The sequence below is a fragment of the Schistocerca cancellata genome, chromosome 4 (assembly GCF_023864275.1).
Source record: "Schistocerca cancellata isolate TAMUIC-IGC-003103 chromosome 4, iqSchCanc2.1, whole genome shotgun sequence".
NCBI classification, from domain to species: Eukaryota; Metazoa; Arthropoda; class Insecta; order Orthoptera; family Acrididae; genus Schistocerca; species Schistocerca cancellata.
The window spans coordinates 821,331,922-821,338,822 of NC_064629.1; the positions used below are offsets into that span (position 1 = coordinate 821,331,922).

Below are 6,901 nucleotides of genomic sequence, written 5' to 3' on the forward strand. Positions count from 1 at the left end.
GTAAGGTAATTCCAAATCCAATTATAAATAAGTTAATGTTAAATAGGTGAAATCATTTTGCTAATCCTGATACTAAAACTATTGCTCCAATTGCTCCTGTTAATGGTCAAGGTCTGTAATCTACTAAGTGGAATGGGTGGTTTGAGTGAGTTGTTAACATAGGTTTAGTATACTTCTCTAGAGTATAGAGTTCTTAAAATTGAGAAAACAGAAGCTTGAATTATTGCTACTGCTGATTCGAGGATTAATAGAAGTATTTGTCCAATAATTAATAGTGAAATTAAGTTTATTGCTATGGATGGTCCTGTATTTCCTAGTAATGTTAATAGTAAGTGTCCTGCAATTATATTTGCTGCTAGTCGTACTGCTAATGTACCTGGTCGAATGACATTTCTAATTGTTTCAATTAATACTATAAATGATATTAATGCAGGCGGTGTTCCTTGCGGAACAAGGTGTGTAAATATATGGTTGGTATGATTAATTCATCCAAATAACATAAATCTTAATCATATAGGTAGAGCGATTGCAAATGTTAACGCTAAATGTCTTGTTCTAGTAAAAATGTAAGGGAATAATCCTATGAAATTATTAAATAGTATTATAATAAAGATTGAAATGAAGAGAATGTTGTTCCATTAAATGAATTTGGTCCTAGTAATGTTTTAAATTCATTGTGTAAGGTTAAGTTTAGTTTATTTCAAATAATATTAATTTGTGATGGTGTAAGTCAAAACATTGACTAATCTGCCATATTAGAATCTAGAGATTAATGGTAGTTCTGAGTAGCTGTGTTCTGCAGGCGGGTTATTTTGTAATCATTCTGTTGATCTTCTTATATTAGCTCTAAATATGATTGCTCGGTTTGTAACCATTCTTTCTCATATAATTCCAATAAATATAATGATTCCTACAATAGAAATTCTAGATCCAATTCTTGATACTACATTTCATGATGTATATGCATCTGGATAATCTGAATATCGTCGTGGTATTCCTGCTAATCCTAGGAAGTGTTGAGGGAAGAATGTTAAGTTTACCTCAATAAATATAATTGTGAATTGGATTTTTAATCATGTGTTATTTATAGTTAATCCTGTAAATAATGGGTATCATTGAATAACACCTCCTATGATAGCAAATACTGCTCCTATAGATAATACATAATGGAAGTGGGCTACTATATAATATGTATCATGTAATACGATGTCAAGTGATGAGTTTGCTAATACTAACCCTGTTAGTCCACCAATTATAAATAGAAAAATAAATCCTAAAGCTCATAATAGTGGTGGATTGAATTTGAATTTAGTTCCATATAGTGTAGCTAATCATCTGAATACCTTAATTCCTGTAGGTACAGCAATAATTATTATTGCTGATGTAAAGTAAGCTCGTGTGTCAACATCTATTCCTACTGTAAATATGTGATGTGCTCATACAATAAATCCTATTAGTCCAATTGATAATATAGCATAAATTATACCTAGTGTTCCAAATGATTCAATTTTTCCTCTTTCTTGACATACAATGTGAGAGATAATTCCAAATCCTGGAAGAATTAGAATGTAAACTTCTGGGTGCCCAAAGAATCAGAATAAGTGTTGATATAGAATTGGGTCACCCCCTCCCGCAGGGTCCAAGAATGATGTATTTAAGTTTCGATCTGTTAGTAGTATAGTAATAGCTCCTGCTAATACTGGAAGCGACAAAAGGAGGAGAAGAGCTGTAATAGCTACGGATCATACAAATAAAGGTGTTTGATCTAGAGTTATACTTTCTGATCGTATATTAATTGCTGTTGTAATGAGGTTTACTGCACCAAGAATAGATGATACACCTGCTAAGTGAAGTGAGAAAATAGCCAGGTCTACAGATGCTCCCCCATGTGCGATAGCTCCTGCAAGAGGAGGGTAAACTGTTCACCCTGTACCAGCACCGTTATCTACTATAGAAGATGTAAGAAGAAGGGTTAGTGAAGGCGGTGGTAATCAAAAACTTATATTATTTATTCGTGGGAATGCCATATCTGGTGCACCAATTATTAATGGTACGAGCCAATTACCAAATCCACCAATTATAATGGGTATTACGATAAAGAAAATTATTACAAATGCGTGTGCTGTAATAATAACATTATAGATTTGGTCATCTCCAATTAGAGATCCTGGTTGGCCGAGTTCAGCACGAATAAGTATTCTTATTGATGTTCCTACTATTCCTGCTCACTCTCCAAATAAGAAGTATAAAGTACCAATATCCTTATGGTTTGTTGAGAATAATCATTTTTGCAGTAAGATGGCTGAATTTGAGGTGGTAGACTGTAAATCTACTTATGAGATGTTTCTCTCTTACCATGTGGTTAGGCCTTATATTCAATTATGATTCTAGACTGTAATTCTAGAGATGTGAAATTTTACTAAGGCCTAAAAGATTATTCTTTTAATTATAACTTTGAAGGTTATTAGTTTAGTTAACTTAAGTCCTTAGTATAATGAGATTAAGGTTGATGTTGAGATCAATCCTATTGTTGAAATTATTACTGTCATAGGGAGAATAATTCTTGATTTTTGAGACTTCATTTTTATAGATCATGAATTTTCTGTGTATGACATAATTAGGGCTGAGAACCTAATACGTATATAATAATAAAGTGTAATTGTGGTTAATACAACCATAATGGTTATAATAGTTGTTATGTTATTTTCTATTAATGATTGTATTACAATTCATTTTGGTAGAAATCCAAGGAATGGTGGCAAGCCACCTAGGGATAGAAGAGATAAAAATATTATGAATTTAATTTCAGTTTTTATATTTCTGGCTGAATAAATTTGGTTTATAAAAAATAAATTTATTTGCTTAAATAATAAGACCATAATTAATCTTAATAGAGAATAAATAATAAAGTATAGTTCTCAGATGTTTTCTCTAACTGTTAGAGATCTAATTATTCACCCTAAATGTTTAATTGAGGAATATGCTAGAAGTTGTCGTAGAGATGTTTGATTTAAACCACCTATTGCCCCAATAATAATTCTTAGAATGATAATTGTTCAAATGAAAGTTCTTAATTGAATACAATAAGATAACACCATTATAGGGGTAATTTTTTGTCATGTTATTAGTGTTAAACAGTTATTTCATCTTGAAGCTCCTATTACTTCTGGAAATCAGAAATGGAAAGGTGCAGCCCCGATCTTTAATAATAATCTAGATCTGATTATTATTGATGGAATAAATTCGGTTTCTCATCCTATTGGATATTTTATTTGAATCAGCAAAATTGAAAATAATAGTATTGTCGATGCTATTGCTTGGACAATAAAATATTTAATTGATGATTCATTTATTATTATATTTTTATTTCTTGTTAGGAGCGGAATAAATGAAAGTAAGTTGATCTCAAGTCCTATTCAAACTCCAAATCAGGAGTTTGATGAAATGGACAGGATCGTTCCTATCTTTAATGTTGATAGGAAGAGAAGTGTTGTAGAGTTCTTGGTCATTAAAAAGGAGAGGATTGATACCTCTATGAATGGGGTATGAACCCATTAGCTTGTTTAGCTTACCTTTTTACATTAAGGTGTATGATGCACGTTAGTTTTTGATACTAAAGGAGGTAGTTTGATTCTGTCTTATGCAATTTTTAATGAAGGTAATTTTTATTTACTTTATTTACTCTATAAAGGTAACCATTTAATCAGGCACTTCATTTTTATTTTTTATTTATTTAATATACAAATTAAAAATATTTTTTGAAAATTTGTTTATGTATTATTTTGGTTATTTCTAATTAATTTATCTCGGTTCGTATAACTTCAGCAAATATTATATATTATATACAATAAATAATTTATATTAATATATTACATTTAATTAAATTTAAATACTTATAATGTTATTTTATTATTATTAAATGATTATTTTAATACATTTATTTACCTATGATTATAGTTACTTATGTTTTTAGCTTAAAAGAAATTATTATATTATAAATTATATAATAATATGTAAATTAATATTAAATATTATTATAATTGGATATAATAAATATAATCTAAATTATTAAATATAAAATATTATATTGATATAGATAATTATATTAATTATAATAATATAATTAAATACATTTTCTATAATTAAATTATTTAATTAATTATTATTTAAGTTAACTTAATATAAAGTTAATTTTATATTAATAACATATTACATTAATTTACATAGTTGTATAAAATATATTTATTATATTATTTAATCTTTCTTTATTATTAGTGAAAAGAAAGACTAAATAAGAAAGAATATAATACATTTATTGGTATACATGTTCCATATTAATCTTTATTTATATATAATAGAGAATTTGTTGTGGTCATTCGAGGGCGCGTTTCTTTTTTTTTTGTCACTATTTGTGTTTTTTTCTTTTTTTTTCTTTAAATATTTGAATCTCTTATTTTTTCTTATTTAAAATTTTTTTTGAATTTCTTATTTTGTTTCCAAAAGTTTTATTCTTGCTTATTTATTCACTTTTTCTTTGTATTATATGTAAGTTTTGTTAAACTAAATGTTCTATTTTGCAGTAATTTGATTTAATTATCAAGTGATTTTGGATTTAGCAATTGATTTAGTATCGGCATAATTCGTGCCAGCAGCCGCGGTTATACGATTGATACAAGTGAATATTATTGGTTAAAACAGTTGTTTATATTTTTAGGGTTAAAATATAAATTTGTAAGGTGAAATGTTAAAATTTATTTATAGCTCTTTTTATGAATCTGTGAAATTTAAATAATAAACTAGGATTAGATTCCCTATTATTTTAAATGTTAATTATATTTACCAGGGTACTATTAGTTAAGGTCTTTAAACCCAAAGAATTTGGCGGTATCTCATTCCATTCAGAGGAACCTACCCAGTGATTGATAATACACGATTTACTCTACTTTATTGTTTTAATTTAGCTTCAATTTAGATGAGATAAGTCGTAACATAGTAGATGTACTGGAAAGTGTATCTAGTAAGAGTTTCAAGATATAACTTATTAGTAAAGTGTTTCATTTAAACTGAAAATTTTTCTGTGCAAATCAGGATATCTTGATTATTTATTTTATTATATTTAATTTTTGTTTATTTAATTATTTAATAAAAATAATTTTGTTGAATTTTGTCATAGTATATTTTGTAGAATTGTAATTGTTTTATGAAATATTATTTTAAATTTTTAAAAGTAGATTTTATTTATCGTACCTTTTGTATCAGGGTTTATCAAAATTTTAGTATTTATTTTGCTTGTCTCGATTTGGGTTGATTTATAAATAATTTATAATTAATGTATCATAATTATTATTAAATTATTTATAGAAATGAGATGTTAATCGTTTCCCAAGATATCTAGTTTCTTAAGAAAAAATTTAATTTTTTGAAGTTAATTGTTTTTATTTAATTTTTTAACTATAAATATTAACTTATTTATTCTTTAAGGGATAAGCTTTGAAATTAATAACCTATAATTTGTTTTATAAAATATAATACTAAGCTTTAAACCAGCTATCTTTAAGATTACGTTTTATTTCATTATTTTTTATTTTGATTTTATAATTACTTTAGGTTTTTTATTAAGATAATTTATTTTATTTTAAAATTTTTGTAATAATGATAGAATTAGTATATTTATTTGTATATAATTTTTACCTTGTGAATTTATTATAAGGAACTAGGCAATATTGATTTCCGCCTGTTTATCAAAAACATGTCCTCTTGAAAATACTTTGAGGTCTGGCCTGCTCACTGAGCAGATTTTTAAAGACCCGCGGTATTTTGACCGTGCAAAGGTAGCATAATCATTAGTCTCTTAATTAGTGGCTGGAATGAATGGCTTGATGAGAAATCAACTGTCTCTTAATAAATTTTTGAATTTATCTTTTGAATCAAAAGGCTTAAATTTTTCTTTAGGACCAGAAGACCCTATAGAGCTTAACATTTTATTTTTATATAGTTTTTTGTTTGTCTTTCTATATTTAATGATGATGTTTTGTTGGACATGAAGAATAAATAAACTCTTCATTATTATATCATTTATTTATGTTTGTTTTTTTGATCCATAATTTATGATCATAAGATTAAGTTACCTTAGGGATAACAGCGTAATTGTTTTTGAGAGCTCATATCGACAAAGCAGATTGCGACCTCGATGTTGGATTAAGAAAAATTTTGGGTGCAGTAGCCCAGTGATTAGGTCTGTTTGACTTTTAAATTCTTACATGATCTGAGTTCAGACCGGCGTGAGCCAGGTCGGTTTCTATCCTAAGATTATTGATTCATATTATTACGAAAGGACCATATGGTTGAAATATTTTTTATTTTATTGATTAATATTAATTAAATTACTGTTTTGACAGATTAATGTGTTGAATTTAGAATTCGTTTATGTAGATTTTTTCTACAAATAGTATTGTTACTTTATGATTTATTTATGTTTATTTTGAATTTTCTTTTATTAGTTATTTGTGTTTTAATTGGTGTTGCTTTTTTAACTTTATTAGAGCGTAAGGTTTTAGGTTACATCCAAATTCGAAAGGGCCCAAATAAAGTAGGTTTTGTAGGAATTCCTCAGCCCTTTAGTGATGCTATTAAGTTAATTTGTAAGGAGCAGCCAATTCCTATTATATCTAATTATTTACTTTATTATTTTTCCCCTGTTTTTAATTTAATGATTTCTTTGGCTGTTTGAGTAATTTTCCCTTACTTGACTTATATATGTTCTTTTTCTTAGGGATTTTTGTTTTTTTGATGTTGCACTAGATTAGGTGTTTATACTGTTATAAATGCTGGTTGGTCTTCTAATTCAAATTATTCTTGATTAGGTTCTCTTCGTTCTGTTGCTCAAACAATTTCATATGAA

The 6,901-nt window shown here is 27.0% G+C and overlaps 1 long non-coding RNA gene across 1 annotated transcript in view; it reads left to right on the forward strand.

Moving 5' to 3' along the window:
• Nucleotides 1-5,030, forward strand: part of LOC126184848 (uncharacterized) — a 133,728-nt gene extending 128,698 nt beyond the window's left edge. The window contains exon 2 of the long non-coding RNA XR_007536890.1: nt 4,860-5,030. This is a non-coding gene — a long non-coding RNA (uncharacterized LOC126184848). The remainder of the gene's footprint in view (nt 1-4,859) is intronic.
• The last annotated feature ends 1,871 nt before the right edge of the window (nt 5,031-6,901 follow it).